General features: G+C 32.9%; 1 protein-coding gene across 7 annotated transcripts in view; it reads left to right on the top strand.

Annotated features, from left to right (window-relative positions):
* Positions 1 to 23,079, top strand: part of kmr (pleckstrin homology domain-containing family A member kramer) — a 123,755-nt gene that overhangs the window by 19,856 nt on the left and 80,820 nt on the right. The window contains exons 1-2 of one of the 7 annotated variants that reach the window (XM_088278040.1): positions 6,200 to 6,376; positions 10,602 to 10,744. The exons of 5 other annotated variants lie outside the window; for them this stretch is intronic. The gene's annotated coding sequence lies outside the window, so the exon portion shown is untranslated. Of the gene's footprint in view, positions 1 to 6,199; positions 6,377 to 10,601; positions 10,745 to 23,079 lie in introns of those variants that run through there. One more of the 7 variants, XM_088278037.1, reaches the window with a different exon arrangement.

The following is a 23,079-nucleotide window of genomic DNA, read 5'->3' as shown; positions in this document are numbered from 1 at the left end:
TCCAAATACTTGCTCACAAAATCTGGATTATCTCCAATTACAGGCGTTATTTTCATATTGTTTTATGGCATCTCATCAAAGATGAAGAAGAATATGGAAGTCTGAGCATTTACGGGGCTGACGACCGTCATACTGATACAAGAGTTTCTGCTCAATAAAAAGCTTCTTTTCATCTCACCAATAGATGTCTCTAGTGAAGTCCTAGTGATTCAATAACAATGTTTGTGAATTGGTTCATACATATAGAACTTCCATGAATTTGAGTAGTGTGGTTGTCAATAATGGGTAGAATTGGTGAATGTTACACGTGTGTAAAGTGATCACTTAAACCAGCCTATGACGGTTGTCAGCCCCGAAAATGCACAGACTTCCATATTCTTCTTCATCTTTGATGAGATGTCAAAAAATAATATTGTCAATATATTTTTATAGTTATAAAGATAAGAATATAGATGTTTGGGCGTTTGGGCGTTTACAGGGCTTACAACCTGTCATCGGCCGGTTCAAATGATCATTTTATACACTGTATAAAATTCTCAAGTTTCTAGTGAGATAAATAATTCGAAATTAATATTGCGTACAAACGTGAATAAACCTAGATCATAAGTATTACATGAAATAATTTAAATTTATGTTTTGTAAAAATATAAAAATTTTCCATTCAAATTGAATATACTACTACTGCTACCATCATGCCGTTTTCCTGCAGAGGTAGGCAGAGAGGATGAAACGCCACACTCTTCTGTCCTGACATACACTCCTAGTTTTCTTCACATCCATACATCTATACATGCCCTTTAATTACGTAGATTTTTGACAACGCCAGGTTTTAGGTTCCGATTGATCTGATTGTGCCGACTCCTTTTCGGCCGTCCTCGATCTGTTCTCCCACTCACATTCGCCAAATAAACTTTCTCTCATTCATTCTCTCGTTATCCATTCCGCATGTCCATATCACCTTAATGAAAATATTTTCAATCTATTAAAAATATGTATAATTTATAAATTTATATAGGAATGCATGTTCTTGTAAAGCTTTGAGATTTAGTACAATTCATTTCTAAATAACCAGATGTGCATATTTCCATCTCGATGACTTATTCCTCTCTCTCTCTCTCTCTCGAAGTTTCAATAAAAATATGATGTTTTATAATGTATTCACGAAATACCCGTGCAAGCGGGTATACTACTCTTGTGTGAATATATTTTTTAACCATTAGTCCTGTAAATCCTCAATTCCATAAAACCTGTTTCCACGAAGCGAGGATTAAAAATGTAAGGATAAGAGCACAATAAAAGCGGATAAACTGGTGTAGGTGCCGGCGCGGATTATTTTTCGTTAAAAAATATATAATATATTTTTCTTTATTGCACTATATTCTGCCCATAATTTATTTTTAAAACAAATTATGAAAGCAATGTAAGTTACCTACATGTTAAGTATAACTCTCCTACATGTTAAGTATTCCTCTCCTTTCCTTCTCCTTCCTGCTAAATCTATTATTTTATATAATACCCTTTTTTTGTTTTTTTTTTTTGTTTAATCTCAGAACGTTTTTTATTAGTTTTATAACATAATTGTGGAATTGTTTAATTGGCTTTTTTTTAACGTAACTATTCTTTGTCAATGTAATGTAATGTTTATTATTGTTAATGTAACTATTGTTTTATATCTTATTTTTATATGTAAGCTGTACAATTCCCGAATAAATAAAATAAAATAAAAAAATAAAATAAAATAAGTAAAAATAAGATATTTAATTATTGTTATACCTAACCCGCCTATAAACATTTCCTCAATACTATTTTTTAACCCTTATCCGCACCCAATGATGCATAGGGAACCGCGTGAAGGCGAAGCAGTGTAATGTTATTCATTAATTGCATGAAGGTTATCAGCCCTTGCGCTTAATGTACCAGTCCAAGGTGATATTAAATAAAATGTGAAAATAAAAATAACCCATATTTATTTTTACCCCTCTGGGAATCGAACCCGGACCTTAAGCACGGTACGACCACTACACTACGGAGGTGGACATAACTATTATTTATGATAAAAAAAAAAATAATAATTCTAGCGATAACTTTTAGTATGTAACATTTTAACGTATTTGAAATTTGGATTTTATGTTTAAACTGGTTGCGTAAATCTAATTGATTTATTATAATTCAATTGTTATATAAGGTATTGAGATCAGGATGCCAATGTGCATTCCCTTTTTGATACAACAACACTTCTGTACTCCTGTTCGTTCTGAATCCCGGATCAGACGTTTTCGAGAGAGAACTGAGTTCTAGGAGCACCAGCATTATCCCAATATTTTTTTCTGAAATCATGATAATAGACAGTGAAAAAAAGTAAATATCACGTGTTTTCATTTTTTTTACAGTTGGCAGAAATGAACAAATTATGTACTAACAAAAAAATTATAATGAACCTATTGTCACAATTTATAATACGCAGGAAGTACTCAAAAATATGGCAAATTTTGACCTAAATTCAGTTACAATTTCAGTTTGTAGAAAACGTACTCGCTTGTAAAAGAGGCTCTTGCAAATTCAAGCTCTTGAAAGTAATGACCATTTTGAGTGAGTACCTTTTGAGTACAGGACTTCTTGAACTACATGCATCTCTGCGCCTTGCAGCACAGGTGATTTACATTTAAAGCAGGCAGTTGCATGAGCTACTATCTCTGTTGCACTTATGAATAATTCAAGGATGCATCTCTTTGTAAATCCTATTTACTATCTCACTCTATCATGCAGTGATGCTGTGCGCATACAATACTTTCGGGTTTGAAATATATCCTGTTCATTTATTACCAAATGCATACATTATGTGTACGTTTTGTTTTTCCACGAAGACAAGTAGAAAAAATATATTTTATAGAGTGTTGTTGGCTTGACTTATCCGGAAATAATTTATGCATGAAACTCTGAATGAACCAATGATATAAACCAAAAAGTCTTAAGTTTCACTGATATACATATATATAGTAGTGTAGTGTGGTGGCGTTTTTTCACTCTAATATTTATTGTATATTACCCTGGACTGATACCTGACGCGGTGGGCTGATCACCTTTCCTTCATGTGTTAACGATCAAGATAAGACTGCGTTTATATGATGCAGTGCCCTATGCACCCTTGGGGTGCGCATAAGGGTTTGAAGAAGTGAAGTGGATTGGTAAAACACTCTCCTTATCATTCATAGGTCACTTTGTGTAATTAAAGTGGTATTACACAAAGTGAACGATGAATGATAAGAAATGTTATATTACCATACCACAAAGTTAACAATGGTTTTAATATACACAATATAGTGGTGTAGAGGTCAGCAAGTTTAGCTACCGATCTGGAGGTCCTGGGGTTCGATTCCCAGGGGAATCAAAATAAATGTAAGTGATAGATATTTCATTATAATATTAATTTAATAATAACCTGAAGTGGAGAGCTGACCGACATTCCTTTATTTATGTAACAATCAAGATAACACGACGTCAATACGATAACCTATGCACTGTTGGTGGAGATGGGGTTAGAAGAAGAAGGTATAACGTATTTTTTGAAATTATTCTCTGTAAAAAATAATAGTAAAATATTTCCTAACCGTTTTTAAAATCAAGTTGATGTTGTTTCTCACTCTTCCTTATGGTATCTTACTATTGCTTCTCTTTCTCGTATTACCTGCTAAAGGTGCATTTTGTCAGTGGTGCGGTGTGGTTGTGAAATGCAACTCGAAAAACGACGTCCGAAAAAAAACATTGTTCCGAATTTATTTTGGAATATTTTTCGTCATTTAACGACCGACGAGATTATTGTAAGGTCTTGAAGGGGAGATCGCATCATGTTACTCTAATGATACTGTGTTCCTTGTTTTATTTCTTCTTTTAAAAAAAATAGAATTCAGTCTATTTCATCTCATTGAATGATTTGAAGTATTTTGAAGTAATACTGAAGGCGAACCATTAACAAATTTAATTAAATGAAATACGATTTGTTTATAAACGAGGTTTAAACAATAAAAAAAGGCGCATGAAAAAAACAGCTTATTTTATATTAATTTATATTTAAAAAAAAAACAAAGAATTATATTATTGTGATTTAATTGCTGTCAAAAGCAACAATGTAAGCAAGAGAAACTAAAAAAAGTAACTAGTTTTATTTTTACATAATTGTTTAGACATCTCAACATAGATGAAGAAGAATATGTAAGTATGGGTATATACAGGATTTACTACCAACCATAGGCTGGTTTAAGAGATGATTGACAACCCATGATTGACAACCATACTTCTCAAATTTTGCAAGCTATATCAATACTCCAACCAATTCTTGGGCATGCTACTTCTTCGGCGCCATCTATAGTTGAAATAAAGAATAATATAATTTCAATATATCGATTAAAAATAATATATTAAACTAAATATCATGTATCTATTAAGATACGTTTGTCAGATTTTTATTTAATTGTGCTAATATTTGTGTAATGGCATACTAAGTATTCAATCGCAAACATTTCTTCCACAAATATCAACAAGGAAAAATAGTAATCCCATTTACTCACACTTTTTCGTTTTTCATCGTGATTGTTTGTTTTATTTGGCACGCCACTGCACATTCGGGTTCAAAAAAAATCTAGCGATACTGCGGTTGCTGGCAGGTCACAAGAACTCGGATCATCACAGAATGCAGGCAAAAATAAACGACCTAATAGAAAATTATAATGTTTTGTTCCGTGTGGACTCGACTATTCAATCTGCATTTGAACATTTTTAAAAGCCGTTTTGTTGCTGGCGGAATGACTGGTCGAAGTTGAGGCAGGTTCTATCAGACGCCAGGCTAGTAGTCAGATATTGGAAACCGTTGAATTTTGTACAAAAATAGGAATTTTATTTGTCCAAACAAAAATGGATGCAAATTTCAACTTAGAAGTAATCTTTAAATGTGGAATATCATTTTAGTAAATAAATAAATAACATTTTGAGTGTGTCCAAATACTTGTTCACAAAAACTGGATTATCTCCAATCACAGGAGTTATTTTCAAATTATTTTTTGACATCTCATCAAAGATGAAGAAGAATATGGAAGTCTGGGCATTTAGGGGCTGACGACTGTCATAGGCTGGTTTAAGTGATCACTTTACACATGTGTAAAGTGATCATTTAAACCAGCCTATGACGGTCATCAGGCCCATAAATGCCCAGACTTCCATATTCTTCTTCATCTTTGATGAGATGTCAAAAAATAAAATAAATATTTAGTCGCTTAAATGATTTGATTATAAACATGAATTATAATACAAATAAAACGATATATCTTGAAATTGAATTACCTAAAAATATAATAATAATATTGATAAGTGCTTTTTCCTGTATTCCCAGTGGTCCTGGGATCAATTTCTAAGAGAATGAAAATAAACAAAACAGTTATTTACTCTAATATTACCCTAGACTGGCACCTTCAGTGTAGGATTAATCGCATTTCCTTTAATTAATACTTGATCAATTAAATATTCCATCAGTCTGATGCAGTGTCCTATGCACCATTGAGTGCGGATAAAGAAAGGCCCTTGAGGTAGTATTTTACGAAAATGACGCTACATAAATTATCCAAAATTATTATTACTTATTTTAAAGGGCAGTAGGTACCGTTTATATAATACAGGGAGGATATATATGTATTTGTAACTGTTTTGCATTGTAACGTATTATTATGACATATCGCTCACTCCTTTCAACAACGTCAAAAATCGAAAAACTTGATTTTTCAGGAGAACGTTTTTAAAGTTTAAAAATATAATACAATGTATGAAAAATAAATATCAAGCCACTTATTGAACTTTTTACTGTGCAACAGATCTTTTTAGGTAAAACCTGAATGTTTTTTCTCCATTTGAAAAATATTTTAAAAATAAATAAACAATACCTTTTCTTCAAAATGCAAAAACAACACTTTCTGCCTGTAGCGGGTAAGAATTGAGTTAAAAATATGCGGCTTTTGCTGGGATACAGTACATTTACTGGCCTTTCTGAAAACATGCACAACTGAAAATTGACGATTTTTGGAGGAGTGAGCGATATTGTACCTACTTGCGTGACGTAACAAAACGCCGACAGTGCACTCAGATGCACTGGTTTCCGTTTCCTGGCACGCTGCGTCAGGTGTGCGGGGGTGGGTGTCGGTTCGTTCCGTTCGTCAGTTGCCGTGCGGCATTCCTGTGGATAGTTTGTCGTAGTCCCGCGTCGCAGACGTTCGTAACGAAAAAAAAACAAAACAACGCGATAAACAAATGAAAGCTTGCCCGTTTTCCAACGTAAAGCTTAGTTGTAACAGAAAACATATTCAAAAGTGTTAGATTCAGTTTAAATATTATTGTAAGTTTTAGTTGAAAGTGCGCTTTGTTTGGTGTGAACATTTACGTTGAAAGGATAGTTCGTAAAGTGTTGAAAGTTGAAAGAAACACGATCCTTTTGTAGCGACCTTCTGTAGAAACGTGCCTTACTGTAGAAACAAATAAGAATTGTGTATGTTTTTAAGTTTTATACTATAAATAATTTTAAATTGAGTCAGTTTTTTTCGTTATTGAAATTCCGGGTTCGATATTGGCTTGGTCATCATAATAATGAGATGCGGACGTTTGTGGCTATCATGATAACGCTGCATTAATTTTTATAGCAACAGTAGTCGTCACATAATTGAGGACATCTTACATTCCTAGATGAATTCATATTTTTCTATCCGAGATAATCTAAAATTTAATTTAAAAAACAGCATTAATTTAAAAAACATCTTGATTAATTTTAAAATTCTCATATTCTTGATATAAATATATGGCATATCATTTCATAGTCATATTTTTTTATCCGAGATCATAGAGCATTAATAAAAAAAGGATTTTAACATACTATAAATATTTAACATAATTTAAATTTTAATATTTCATTTTCTTGACATAAATAGATCAGATTTTTTTTTAACGTAAATGTAAACATGCCTGACCAGCTAATTTTGGACACTTACTTACCAGTAAAGATTTTTAATTTTAAATAATTTAGCAAGTCTTTATTCTGGATGTATTCGTTAGTAGGGTACTTTAAACGTTGATGTAAATAAATCAGGTAGGTAGGTACCTACGCGGATCGGTTATTGAATATCGTTACGGCGTCCGACCATTAGCCGCGGGATATTCACGATCCGGTCCTGAAAATTCGAAATAACGTTCGGATTACGAATTCCAAACAACGAACTCGTATTCAAATCATAATAATCAAATTCGAACTGCGCAAATATATTTGTTTTTTAATATAATAATGTTAATAATAATGCCATTCTATGGCTTATTTATGGAAATGTTTCAAACTTGATTCATTTATGTAAATCGCTTAACTTTAATCTATATAAATAAAAAAAAACGTAAATATGAATCTCATTTAGTCATCCATTGCATTGAAAATTCGACACAAGGTTCGTAGTAAGTGGTGTTTAATCTTACACATGCAGCAGTCATTTCTCCACTTAAGTTGGAAATCAATCATATATAACTACCATATGATATAACGTCTATCTGTGTCGTTTTTTATTTGTTTTCTCAAACACATTTTTACTGAAATGGCAGCGCCATCTGTTGAACTTAAAATCAACACACGTAAAACTAACTATTGCTCATGTTGGACAGCGTGCTTCTTGACAGCTGCTGTTACTTAAAGTTTTCGATTGCGTTGTTGTTTTATAGATTTAAAAAAATATTTTAAGTGCTTCACAAGCACCGTAAAATTAAACATATTACTTTCTATTTTATTTATTTTATGTTTAGCTAAACTAAGACACAGAAACGCCAGTTTAATATTAAAACTCGTAAATTGATCGATAACAATGTATATTCATATGTATGTATGTATGACATATATAAAGGGTTTTGATAATTTTTTTTATAGTCGACAAAAAATATGTACGATATAAATTCAACCAAATTATTCTAGTTTTTGTTGTAAAGTATTTAATACAAATTTTGCGGACACTACATAAATATACATAAATTTCGCTACTGACGAATTTAGTAAATTAAAATATTTATTACCCTGAACCACAAATTTCTTTTACGTAGGTACTTTTATATTAAATCCATTTTTTTAATTACCACAAAGTTAAATCGTTATGAGTTTCGGTAATAAAATTTGATTCCTGGTAATCTATTTTTTGTATGTTTTATTTTGAATTTAATTTGATGATTAAAAATATAAATCGGAAGGAGTAGGATTTTATGGTACAATAAATATTTATGAATATATTACTACGCTGAGATGCGCCATAAATTGGTTCTTATTTCTTGCCGAAATGATGGATGCTGTAATGTCATCTACATATCGATTAACGAACAATGGACAACACATTGCGTAGAATATATTTATAACATATGCAGTATGAAATAGTTCGATGTAAAAATATATCAACGCATTGTTCTAGAGAAAAAATCACCTTCTACTGTTTTTGTTACAATTTTTTTAAATCTATCTATCTTTTTAGATCTAGCCAAAGAATGATAATGTACTAAAAATATATTTTTGCAAATCCAGACTCGCGCAAAGACACTCATTTTTCATAGCTCCAAAACTGTTTAATTCATGCCACAAAAACTATATCATATAGAATATAGACATTAATGATCTAAATTTGCTAAATTCGATTTAAAATTTTGCTTAAATTATTTATTAAAAAACAGATCTAAGTACCTTCTTCTTTTAAACTTATAACTCATATAGAACATACTTATTTGCCAACTTTTTTTCATATTTTTGTTTTCTGTTAAAATCAAATATTTGTATTTCATATTGGCACTTTTAATCTATTTATATTTCTGATTATCTATTGTATTCTTTCCAGGGCCCTTTATTATAATCTAAAATAAAATGTATACCCACACACAGGCCATGCCTTTGTGGGATCTTTTTTTTGTATTAATATAATAAAATAAAATAAAATAAAACCCTTATCCACACCCCAATGGTGCATAGGGCACTGCGTAATACAAACGCAGTGTTATCGTGATCATTGATTAATATAATACATATATATTTTTTGTACTTGTAATTATATAATACACATCTTGTTAAATGCAAAAAAATAAAATAAAAGAAAATAAATTTGCTTGCAACGTGTTATTTAATTTTGTATGATATGCAGGCCGAGGTACCTATCTATTAGGTTGGATAATGTATTCTGTTAACGTCAAACATAAACATCACACTGCGCGCAGGAATGTACCTATTTCCGTTTTTAGTTATTATTTGGTATCGTGTCATCTGAGTCAACATTTGACGCATGTCTCTGCGCAGGCGCAGGTGTTCTCCGTCGAATTTCACAACAAAGCACTCGAACGTTGTTCCACAGCCATCGGATGGGATGAAGTGACAATTTTACTAACCTTCCCTACCTTGTTGTGTACCTAGTACACGTTGCTTCTAATAACCATAATATCTCTATAAATATAATAAATACAAGGCTAAGATTTCAGGTATTCCTCCATACCATATTTACGCATTGATTTAAAAAATAATATCAATAAAAATCAGAATTTATCGGGTACATCGGAGGTATTATATATGTAAACAGTGCGTGAAGAGTGTGCGGGGACTGCGACACTATATTCGTATCTCACTCTTGCATAAATGCACAGTGTAAGCGTGAGGAGCTCAAAGCTCAATGTTCTCTAGTTAGCGGTCAGTAGCTCTTGAGCTCCCGACAAGAGCGGACCTATGCTTGTTTCGTGAGCGTTGTCAGATGATTTTTAAAAAAAAATATTTTCAGCAAATAATCTTAATTATTATAATTTTTTACTTCATTTATAATTAATTAAGGGGATAAGCTATGAATGTCCGTATTTTTCCTACTTAAAATCGCTATTTTTTATTTATTGTGTAGTGACTACCGAACACCGGGACACGCGTTTTATTTTAGCACCGGAAGGGAAGGTTAACCATAAGGAAAGTTGTCACGTCATAAATTCGACTTACAATCCCCTTTTTTTTATTTGACTACTGTTAGTGGTATTCTGTTACTGCACCCAAATGGTGCACAAGGCACTGCGGGCAAGGCGGGCTTGCTAACGTATACACGTTAGCAAGCCCGCGGTTTGATATTTTCACATTTTTCCCTTGGTTTTTTAGTTTTTTTTTTTTAATTTTCATTACTATATCCTCGAAAGTTTCAAATATTTCAGATCAAAGTAACAGAGAAAGTAGGTCGAAATCGCGATAATTTTTTAACATTAGGTCGATACCCTAATGCAGGGTGTCCCAATTAGAGGTACACATACCCCCAGGGGTACCTACGCGTAATTGCATTAAGGAGTACGTGAGGTAATCTTTTGACTAAGATAATTTAATCAGTAACATGTATTTTTATTTTAATAAATGAAAAACAAACAAAAAACTAGTAAATTTTTTGATTCATCATTCCGCAATAAGGGGTACCTACGCGAGTTTGAGATCCTTCTTGAAGTGGTACCCGGTAAAAACTAATTGGGAACCACTGCCCTAGTGTCAAATTATTAAAAACGTATTTTAAAAGAATGTGTCTATATTTTTTGTGTGTTTTCTTCAGTGCATGTGAAGGTCCGTGATCGACTGTTAGAATACATTTTAATTTTAAATTTCCAAAAGTTGAACTAACCAGAGACGAATGCATTTGTGATGTTAGCGCCGTTTTATCGAAGATGCACGAAGACTTCCGAATGACGAAATAACGTAAGTATATATTTTTTCAATATTCTTTTGATGTTTTTACACAGCAGCGTGTGGATTAGTGCCTACGCGAGATAAACAACACCGAGATGCCATAAACTTTAAACTGTGCACTATAAACATATCGTAGTCATACAGGAGAAAGTGATCAAGTGCATTTTTTACAAAAGCGTGATCATTGCCTATTTGATATCTTACTTGCTTAGAAATTTGCCCTGAAAAAATGCCAAAGCGATTTTAAACCTGGAAGTATAATATATTGACTTATTAAAAATGACTAAATGCATTGATGTTTATTTTCTTGCCAAGCAAAAGTGACTTAAATGGCCCTCCTGAACATTTTACGTTTTGTCAGTGGGTAACTTTTCCTGTACGACTACGATATACTTATGTATTTTTAAATGCACAATTTGATGAATTTACTGTATTCATATATACGGTTTAAAGCAGAGTGATTTAACTGGGTCTTGTTACATTAAAGCTGAATGTACGATAAATATCAATGTTATTTTCTTTAAACTCAGGGTATATTTGCCAGGTAACATTGATTTTTTTGCTTGAAACACTATTTTTTTATTGATAAAATAAGTTTTTCTTCGAAATAAATATTTAGGTTTGAAAAAAAAGAGTTATTGAAAGGTAAAGAGCTAAAAAATATATATTTTTTCAATATATAGCTCATTTGGTGCAACAACGGCGTAACTACACTTTTAGAAATATTAAAGGACATTCGGACATTGTAGCAACAGAAATGGCGGCATTTTACTCAATTCTACTATGAAACTCGCGCCATCTCGCAGCATTTCACCACAAAATCAATTCTGTCGATGTTTCTCCCGATGTAAATAGTCTTTCCGCACATTTTGACATATTTAACTAAATTATACTATTGATAAAGATAAAAAAGTGCTAAATATATTACTCACATGCAACAGAGGACTTAAATTAGATTACCTAGAAATATTAAAAATTAAAAAGGCAATTAGTTATAATTTACAACTAATAAATACTCAAGTAAACGATTTTTCTAAAAGTCCGTTATTAAATATGTTTCCAATCACTCAACATCCCTGATCACTTTTGACCGTGACTGCTAATCAATACAAAAAAATAAATAAAGCCACTTGAGATCTACCCAAGTTCCTTTGCCTAGCCGTTAAAATATTTTGAATATTGTTAAGTAGATAGTGTTTTAGTATTAACTAACTAACTAACTAAGCATCACGCTGCTTCCCCGCAGGGGTATGCAGAGAGAATCGAACGCCACACCACTCTGTCTTTGCAAACATTCTTTGCCTCTTCTACATTCATGCATCTCCTCATACATACCCGAAGATTATTACGACTCTTTTAGTATTAATCATTCTTGATAAAGAAGCGGTTAGCTTCGAAACTGGCAGACGACTCTTTTAGTATTAATCATTCTTGATAAAGAAGCGGTTAGCTTCGAAACTGGCAGACATTATAATTAAGTTATAATAAAATATTTATAGTGATTTTAAAACAAAGTTACATTTTAATTATTCAATTATATTTAACTTGTGTGAAAAAAATGTGTAATTACGTCATTGTTGCACCAAATAAGTAATATGTTAAATCATGCGTAAATTCAAATTAGTGAATAATTCAGATTTTTTACTTAGTAAACAAGTAATTATTTTATTAAGTGACGTTTTAGAGATCTACGAAATTCATAAATGTCTGCAAAACTTAACATTTAATATACGGCTCTGAATATCCAGCATATGCTCGGATGAAAACTAACAAAAGTTTACAAGCGAAGTTCAGCTGTACGATTCCACATAACGGTGAAGGTTGGGTACCTCCGTATACTTTGCCTGGCCGGAGCTTTTAAGTAACTGGTTCTAAGAAATTCATTAGGTACTCACGAAACCCCTTTTTTGCAAGGCGCATAGCTAGTGAATTCGTATTACATCCGTTGGCATATCGAAAGTTTTTCAATACATACTTAGTGAGTTTACGATTGATTCGTTTTTCTTACTTTTCTTCGTTTTGTTATGCTCACCATCCAGCTGCCCAATTGAAATCCACATACACTGTTTATAGAAACATCTGTTTAAATAATAATAAATAATTTGTATCCTTTTATAACGAAAATTGTGTTTTTTTCGCAACATTATGGGTGTGTCTAAATTTTTGTTCGCAAATCTGGGTTTCTCCACTTGAGAGATATTTTTACATTTTGACATCTCAACGTGAATGACAAAGAAGAAGTTGGAAGTCTGGGTATTTACAGGGCTTACGACCTACCCATCAGGGTCTCTGCTAAGCAAAAAGCTTACTCAAATATTTATGAGTTCCAAAAATTTGAGTGGTGTGGTTGTAAATTATGGGTACAATGGTGAATATTACATGTGTGTAGTGTGTTTTAGCTGTTTTTTTCCGAAATTCATATACATATTGTAGTTTTGATTGATATACTGTTGCTCTATCGCTATCGCTTCATTTTTGCTTCATCACATGGAATTTCGACGATATTCGTATTAAAGACGTTATTAATTATTCATTATTAATATTCTAACCCTTATCCGCACCCAATGGTGCACAGGGCACTGCGTCGTACTGACGAAGGCAAGGTGATCACTCTTGTGTTTCAGGTACCAGTCCAGGGTACCTGAAACGCATATTAAATAAATATTTGAGTGTAAAATCACTAATATTTTTTATCACTTTCCCTGGGAATTGATCCCGAGACCTCCAGCACGATAGCTAAATACGCTAACCATTACACCACGGAGGCGGACAAAAATTTATATTATAATACTACCTTTACTGTATTTTTATTTTGTTTAAAAAGTACCTACCTACTTTGTTTACGAAATAACAAGTTCATTTTAAACTGAAATCTATATCGAAATAGGTTCTTGAGTAAAAAGGTTATACAGTACTGTACATATGTATGTTGCATTTCATTCTTCGTAGTTTGATAGGTTAAAAAGTTATAAATAATACTATTTTGTAATACGTAACTCAAATTCTTGTACAACAGTTTAATCGCTTTTATCTGACAGGCGTTTAATTGATCGAACGGCAAGGAGATTAATCAAAAATATTATGTTAATAAGCGTAGCTTTCATACGATTGAATAATATTAACACCAAAATTCGCTGATAAGTAGGTATGTAGGTTGTAAATTGAGAGTTGCAATGGCGTTTGCGGCAATTGGTGTAATACTATGCCTACAGATATCTATAAAAATGACAGCCGTTTTTATTTCGGAATGCTGTCTGATCTTATGCAATCGGTTTAATTATAGCAGACTGGTTCGCTAATTTTTGATTGAGCAACGTAAAAATAATATCCGCATAAGTTTACCGTTGAGATAGCGAATTGTCAATAACTCTAGTACGGTTCGTCGAGTTCAATTTGCCCTCTTGTTTTGTGATGCCTATAATTCTGGAAAAAAAGTTTTCTATTGAATTACGTACGTCAGTAGTGGCCAACCTTAACCGAAAGGGTACTGAAAATCGATATATCGTCTCTGGAATACTTTGTCAAAATAGTCGATATACCGACAATGTTGAATACTTTGTCAAAATAGTCGATAAACCGACGATGTTGCTAGTGTATTTTAACGGTTGAACAGGAAGGTTGTGTCGCAGCGTGCACATTTTCTGTGCTCAATGTTCCGATTTGACAACAATATTCACAATTAAACAAATTTAATTTATTTTTACTGATGTTGAAAGCGATTGTCAAACATCTCACGAAAATGTTAGTTTTACACACTCAAAGTACCATAGAACGGGGCTTGAACTTTGATGTGTTACTTGAGCCCAGTACAAAAAAAAATTTAGATCTGTATTTGGTCTACAATAATGAACGTATCGACATGATTCATTGTTTCCCTGACAGGTGACACTTATTGTCACAATACTTTCATTATTGTAGACCAAATACAGATTTAAATCTCTTTTTTGTACTGATCTAACACATCAAAGTTCAAGTAGCCCCGTTCTACGGTAGTGAAAGTAACGATGCATTTAGAATGTTTACCTTTCGGAGGATGCCCATCGATATTAAAAAATCTTAAGACGAGCCAATTTCACAAGACCTTGATACATTATTGTATTAGAATTTTCTTTTTTTTTTCAAAATTCATTTATTTAAAGATGTATATAAGTATGTCTTTTACAAAACGCTGTTTTATTTGAGTAATTTGATATGTTTTCCACCAATACCAGAAAAATATTAAAATCGGTGTATATTTCTAATAAAAAATCACCGAAAATTGGTTGCTGTACTGATTGAATCAAAACAACATTGGTGTTGAAAATATTAATATGGGTTTAGTAATGAAGCATATTTAACACATTTAAGACGCAATGAAATACCCTATGTCGGTCACCGGTGGCTGACATTGCAGTCAGTGTGTTTTAAAAAAAGCAAGCGAGCGCAAGGATGCAATGGGCCATTTGTGATCATCTTAGGCGCCTCATTTGGTTCAAGCTCCACGGTTTGAGCATCCCTGATTTACGTTATAAAATACTAACCGGGTCTATTCCATTACCCAAATTGATACAGATGATGGTTACTTTCTTTTGATGGAGTACTCTAATAAATTACTGGCTAGTTAGTAACTACCAGTTATACAGTTATTCTATATAACTAACTAGTTAGTATGTAACTTATGAGACAACGTATTATCATACCAGTTAGGACAAAAACAGCGTACAATGCGACCATTTTGAATTAATCTATATAAATTAATATTTATTAATTAATTATCTGTATAAAATAACGTATGGATGCGAAGGAAGCGTGGTAAGTGTAGTAAAGACAGAAGAGTGTGGCGTTCCATCCTCTGCCTACCCCGTGAAACGGCGTGATGGTAGTAGTAATGTACAAATAAAAAGGTAAATTTTCGTTTGTTTAAAGTATCTTTAAGTGATTCACCGATTGCTTTCAACGCGTCACGTTTATCAGGCATATTTCGTTACACGAGAGAGAAAAAAATGTAGATATTCCGACAGCACGGGAGTGGAGCCACAGAGAGCAATATATACACAATGATCAAATCAAATAAGATAGTGCATGCGCGCGTTATAGATTACAAGTCAGACGCTATATATGAACAGGTGAGGTACTACGGGTTGTGTAGGTAATATTTATCATTGTGTTTTGTGATTTATCATTTTGTTTTCTCGTTATCTCGGAAATATGGAATCATGGACAGATATCTTTAATTTTAGTTTTTTAATCACAAACCATTAATGCCAGTATTACCCATTTAAGTACCAATCAACGACAGTGTAAATACGCGTATTGAATACATATAATATTTTTATGCAAATTAATTTTTGTATTTTTTTAATGCTCTTCTGTCTCCCACACTAAATCTCTTTATTTAAAAAAAAAGTTTCACTTATATCACGTGTAAGCTGCTGCACGCTTATTTTTATTTATATAAAAGTATCTGTGACAGTATATACTTAAATGATTAAAAAAATTGTAATAAAGTATTTCACTAATAATAAATTAAATGTGTATGTACCAAAAGGCTGTAATTTGAATGCTCGCTTACAATTTCGAATTACAGTGTAATTTTCCTTGATATAAGCATACAAATTTTATAGTCAAACGTAACTCATGCGTGCAATTTTTTTTGTATTCGCTTTATAATATATGTACGTAATAGCTAGCTCTTGTCTCTTTCATATTTTCTCATTATTTTTTGTCATTTATTCATAATTTTATTGACTATCTGTAAAACTATCACGCACACTTGTAACGATACGGTATCATACATGATGAAAATATTGAACGACATTGGTACCATAAACCAAGCTAGGACGCAAAATGCCGAACCCTCTTCTAGTGGAACGGAAGGTCTGCTGATGACAGTCAACAGATCGCCTTCTCCTGAGGAATTTTACGTGGTTTCCTCCCAGCAATGAGCAAATGCTGAGAAATTCCTGATTGGCCCACACTACATTATCCCTCCTGTTCCCAATTCAGACTTGAAATAAAACATCTTTAAATAGTAAGAAGAAACAAAAATACATTTAAAGAACTATAAACCTTGTACATTCTAAGCAGGGTAAACAATAAATGCAATTGTGGCGGTCCTCATCAAAAAGTTACATTTCCAATATTGCACAAAAAATCCTTTGAATGCAAATCTGTTCTGTTTACTGTATCATATCGAAATCTTAATTAAAGTTGCGACGAAACGTGACCAATCCTGTTCTAAACCAATATGAAATCATTTCATTAATTGATTCGACAGTCACTGTGGTAAAACCTATCCATTCTTAATAAAAATTTTTACTTAGTTAATACCACTATTTCTTAAAATCTACTGTGATACGTGTTTCGATGCATTCCGCATCATTGTCAAATACGGTATATGAAGCTAATTCTAAATTTTAGAGTTGGGTCCTTGGGACGTTGAAGGTTGAAGAGGGGGTAGGAGCTGTTTCTTATTTTTATTTATTTATTTAATTTTTATTGTTATTTGTTATTTTTATTTCTTATCACGTGTCACAGTAGATTTTAAGAAATAGTGGTATTTACCAAGTAATTTTTTTAATTGAAAATCAGTATGAAATCCTTAAATCGCACCAAAACGTAACAAACAATTTTCTTCTTCTTCGTCTTAATCCTCATTGCTGAGGGTTGTGACCCTTGCAGAAGCAATGGCTCTTCTCCAGTTATTCCTTGACTGCGCTGCACGTAGCGCTCCAACCACTGAGGTGCCTGCTGCTGCCTTAATTTGATCGGTCCATCGTGTGGGGATCTTCCTCTCCCTCTCTTTCCCTCCAGGCTACCGATCACAACTAGTCGTTCCATGCTATCCACGTTGCCACGCGCAACGTGTCCAAAGAACTGGAGAATCCGTCGGGTACAGATATTGGCCAGAGACAAACAATTTTACAAGCTAGAATTCCGGATAACATAAAATCATTTAAAATGGAAATGTAGCGTTTTGGTGAAGACCTCCACAATTCCAATCTCCAGCAAAAAAAAACTTCTAACGATATTCGTATAAATCTAGTTTTAGCCTTGAGCAATAAATATGTAATGGGGCGAAAATCCCAAAAGAGTCACGCACCGCTTCGAACCTTCGTAGAAATATTTGGTTTAATTCGCCAAATATGACCGGGACGAACACGTAAGCAAACAGGCTTAAATGGGATACCGTAGAAATGTGCTTTACCCATGGGCAATATGATTCTGCTTACCCACTTAGCCATACGTCGGAAAACTGTGACTCCGGAGCCGTGTACGGCTGTCTAAACTCAAAACACAGTAAGGGCCATTTTTTTGTAGTACGTTTATTTTTTGCATTTTTGCACTAAGAGGATTCTTAGTCAACGCAAAAAACGTACTACAAAAAATGTCCCTTCTGTGTTTTGAGTTTGGACAGCCGAGTATCGTTGGCCTTTTAAGTGCGGCTCCGGCACAAATATCCGCGAAAAAATTTTTCGACTCTACGTATTCATGCGAACAATCTTTATGAAGCGTGAACCTTATTATTTTTCCACTTCCGTAGTGTAATGGTCAGCACGCTCGGCTACCGTTCAGGAGGTCCCGGGTTCGATTTCCAGGGAGGAGTCAAATAAATATAAGTGATTTTTTTCACTGTAATATTTATTCAATATAACCCTAGACTGGCACCTGAAGCGGAGGGCTAATCACCTTTCCTTCATATGTATTAACACAAGATATCAAGATAGCACTGCGTTTATATGATGCAGTGCCCTATGCATCATTGGGGTGCGGATAAGGGTTTTAAGAACCTTATTAAAAGTAAACTGCTAAATCTTCCTATTGACGAGAACCTGGAAACGAGCTAAAAATGACGACATATAAACCTGACTTGATCAAACTTATCAAAGGAGATGCAAGGACACTATTCGCTATAAGTGGTGTTCTTATGGATACCTTACTTTCAGTACATTTTTTTATCAATTAATAAATTACTTATGAAGTACGAAAAAGTATTATTGTGTGTACCCGTAATTTAATAAAATTATACAATTATAATTAAGGTATACTAAATTAAAAAACAGATTTACCTATCAAGAATTTTTTTAATCGTTGTAATTTGCATATTTGGTTCTTTGGCTAAAAAGTTTGCCGACCACTGCTTAGTCCATGGCTTTACCTAAACATTAAAACCTGTATCGGGTAATGTTCTCACTTTGCATTCGGAAAGAAGCTTATTAGAAATTAATGTAAGACTGAACTAGGGATTTACAACATTTTGAGTGTGTCCAAATACTTGTTCACAAAATCTGGATTATCTCCAATTACAGGAATTATTTTCATATTATTTTTTGACATCTCATCAAAGATGAAGAAGAATATGGAAGTCTGGGCATTTACGGGGCTTCATTTACGGACGACCTTCAATGATTCAAGAACAATGTTTCAAAATTGGTTCATATATAAAGAACTTACAAGAATTTGAGTAGTGTGGTTGTCAATAATGGGTAGAATTGGTGTAAAGTGATCACTTAAACCAGCCTATGACGGTCGTCAGCTCCGTAAATGCCAAGACTTCCATATGCTTCTTCATCTTTGATGAGATGTCAAAAAATAATATGAACTAGGGATAATTGAAAAGATTAAGAAGAGTTCTTTAAGGTGGTATGGACATTTGGAGCGAATGGATAGTGAGAGAATGACTAAGACAGTATATGTGGCGAATGTGAGTTGGAGAACAGAACGAGGACCGAGGAAAAAAACTTGGCACGATCAGATCAAAACCTTAAATCTGGTCAAAAATGTGCGTAATCGGTGGGCATGTATGGATGTGAAGGAAGCGAGGAGTGTATATCCCTCTTTGTTTACCCCTGCGGAGAAACGGCGTGATGGTAGTGTTAGTAAATCATCATGGTATTCCTCAAAGCATCATAAATGCATTTTTTTCATACAAACATGCAGTTTATTAGGTTCATTACGCAAATTGTCGAAGCTTGTTCTCGTCGGTATAGAAAGTATATTATTGCTGCACGTTAGTATAATACATGATCCATCAATAGTTAATTTAACTAACCGCCAACGGATTAAATACCACCGTTCATTGAACTCCTCGAGCATTATAGAAGGTACTACATATATACGAGTATATGTATGCATGGACTTCATTCTCTTTTTTATATGTTTGATATCGGATGAATTTAGTATTGGGAATCGTTTTGCGGATTGTTTAAACCACGTCAAAAAAACAACATACATATGTTATCTTTGATCCTTGGTTCAAATAACTGTTGCATCAGAATGCCATTGGAATTTTTTATTTAATGTATTTAGATGAACTTAGTATATCAGATGAACTTTTTATTGGGAATCGTTCTCGGATTGTTGAAATTTTTAACCACGTTAAAAAACAACACATGGTATATTTTATCCTCGGTTCAAATAACATCAGAATGCCATTGCATTTTTTTTATTTAACATATTTTTTATTTAAAATTTCTTACATGTAATATGTGTATATAATTTATATTTGAAGCACTAACTTTGTGATTTTCCATTTTATAATTAAAATGTAACTTTGTTTTAAAATCACTACAAATATTTTATTATAACTTAATTAAAATGTCTGTAGATTTCGAAGCTAACCGCTTCTTTATCAAGACAGATTAATACTGATGTATATTATATTATAATATGTGTATATTTACGTCTTTATTGCTAAGAAACAATATCTTCCAACCAGTGGCGTGCACGGAGAATTAATTAGGGTAGGGAGTAGAGGTAGGTAGTAAGGTTAGCTAGGTACTAATTACTAGGGTAGGCAGTAGATGTAGGTAGTAAGGTAAGCTGGTAGTTCTTAGTAAGGTAGGGTAGGTACTGGTTGCGTTTTTATGTCACACGGGTAAGTTAGGATAGGCGCTGCTTCCAACCAACCAAAAACAGACTGGTTATGTTGGTCAAAGTTTGAACCTTATACCATCGTTTATAATTTGTACTTTTACGTAAGCATAAACGACAAAAAAACGTTAATTACAATTAATCGCAGCATGAATGAACAAATAATTACAAAATAGTTTATTAGAAGCCATAAATTGATGAAAACAAGGAAGGTAAATAAAGTAGGATGAAGTAAAGAGTAGAGGGGGGAGAGTGCCTTTAAAATAAATATATGTTTAATAAAATTAATGTCTTTGATATATTTTAATATAATATCCCGCAAAGCCTCTACTTTTAAGGCTTGTCTGCAGGTAGGATGTTAAGAATAGGGAAGGTAAATGTGAAATATACATGACAAACACCCAGATGAATTGAAAATAAATATTTATTGAATTCATTTTGCAAGAAATTAATGAACACGGTGAATCATGGCGTAATGCGATCCGAGATGCAAATTCTTCGTGATGAAGATAAATATCGCTGGCAGTTTTTAGTTACATTCCTCTTGATGTTTTTATTCAGTAAATAAGTTATCTGTTCTTGAATTGATTCACTGTAGTCTCTCCGAGCGAATGAAGATAATTGATAACAATTTCGTTAATGTGCAGTTAACGCATGTTTGTACGTACAACCATTTACTTGTAGTCAGTTTGTCTGAAGATCATTTAATATCCAGCATGTTCTGAACGCTATCAAGATCTGTTTGTCTTTTGTTTGTTAGTATGAAACACGATTTGAGCCGAATTCCAGCGTGTGAAAGTGTGATGATACGAGTACGTGCTCAGTAAATTATAACTAAGTGTCGAAAATGTGCATTATCATACTTAAATTGGGTGTTACCACTACCCAATGAACAATGCAAAGTAGGTACCTGTGCAAACTAAATTACTGCTTTAATCACTGGATATAGTGTGGCTTAGCCTGAAAAGTCAATAAGTAATACAAGTACAGTACACATTGGAACATGTTTTTGTAACGATATAAAAACGTATTTCGACGTAATCCAATTATTTTTATTCATATTTTATTTATTTTTCAGGCATCAAATATTATAACATAAAATACATACAAATATACAATAATAATAATAATAAAAACCCTCATCCGCACCCCAATGGTGCGTAGGGCACTGCTTCATATGAACACAGTGTTATCTTGATCGTTTACACACGAAGGAAAGGTGATCAGCCCTCCGCTTCAGGTACCAGTCAAGGGTAATATTGAATAAATATTACAGTGAAAAAATCACTTATATTTATTTGACCCCCCTGGGAATCGAACCTTGGACCTCCAGAACGGTAGCCGAGCGTGCTGACCATTACACTACAGAGGCGGACAAAGTCTTATTATAATAAATAATTTTGGATAATTTATGGTATATAGCGCCATTTTCGTAAAATATGTACTTCCTCATGGGTTATAAATAATATGATTCACCTATGAATGGTTTTATGTTGCATAAAAGCGAGTGGAATTATTAGTACATAATGTAAAGTTATTGATAATTATACAAAAACATAAAAATGTGAATGGGAATTTATAAATATGGTGTATAAATTAAAGCATTGAAAAAAAATCTAAAACAAGTACTTATGTACCAATTTTTTGTTGTTTTGTTTTTTAAATATATTTTTCTAAACATTTTTTTTTATTATATTACATTGTGATGATTGACAATTTCACAATTTTTTTAAACTCCTAGATATATAATCAATCTTATTATCACAGTACATATGAGTTCACAACAGCCAACTATGTTGGATTGAGAAAGCTTTTATTTGGCGGAGACCCTTTTGTTTGTATGCAAGATCCGAACCTCGGACTATATTTACGTACTAGAAAACGCCTGAAAACATGATTTTCATTTTTTTAGTAGTTTTTAATTTGTCGAGTTACTTTTATTCACAACATTATTTTGTTGGGCATAGATTAAAATAAAACGTCTTTTTTTTAGTTACATGAATCAAAACCCCACTTAATGATCTATAATCCTTTGTTGTTTATTTTTGGCAAAGCACTATCTATAATCCTTGTACATAATAAGCAAGGTAATTAATAAATGCAATATAAATATAAATGCAATAAATAATAAATGCAATTCCTATCTAAAAAAAACATAAATGGCTGTTGTGAACTCATATGTACTGTATCATGAGATTTATCATATATAACATGGGTCGGCAACCTTTTGTTGTAAAAGGGCCAAATATTTTTCATGGGGATCAGTGCGGGCCGCACTTGCAGTAGGTATACAGACAATATTTATGTACAAATATTTTAGTTTTAAAAATAAAACGCTAAGTGTATATTTTAACAACATTTATCGTATTTAATAAAATCAATGAGATTCCCTTCGCTCCCTTCCTCGCTTCCTTTCACTCGATTGTGTATAATATCGTCCGTCATGTGCGTTGCGGCGAGAATCTCGCGGGCCGCACCAAGATGTCTCGCGG

Source organism: Brachycentrus maculatus, unplaced genomic scaffold, assembly GCF_059751285.1.
Source record: "Brachycentrus maculatus isolate JH-2025_06_01 unplaced genomic scaffold, ASM5975128v1 h1tg000055l, whole genome shotgun sequence".
In the NCBI taxonomy this organism is placed as follows: Eukaryota; Metazoa; Arthropoda; class Insecta; order Trichoptera; family Brachycentridae; genus Brachycentrus; species Brachycentrus maculatus.
This window is presented reverse-complemented; position numbering and strand designations above follow the sequence as displayed.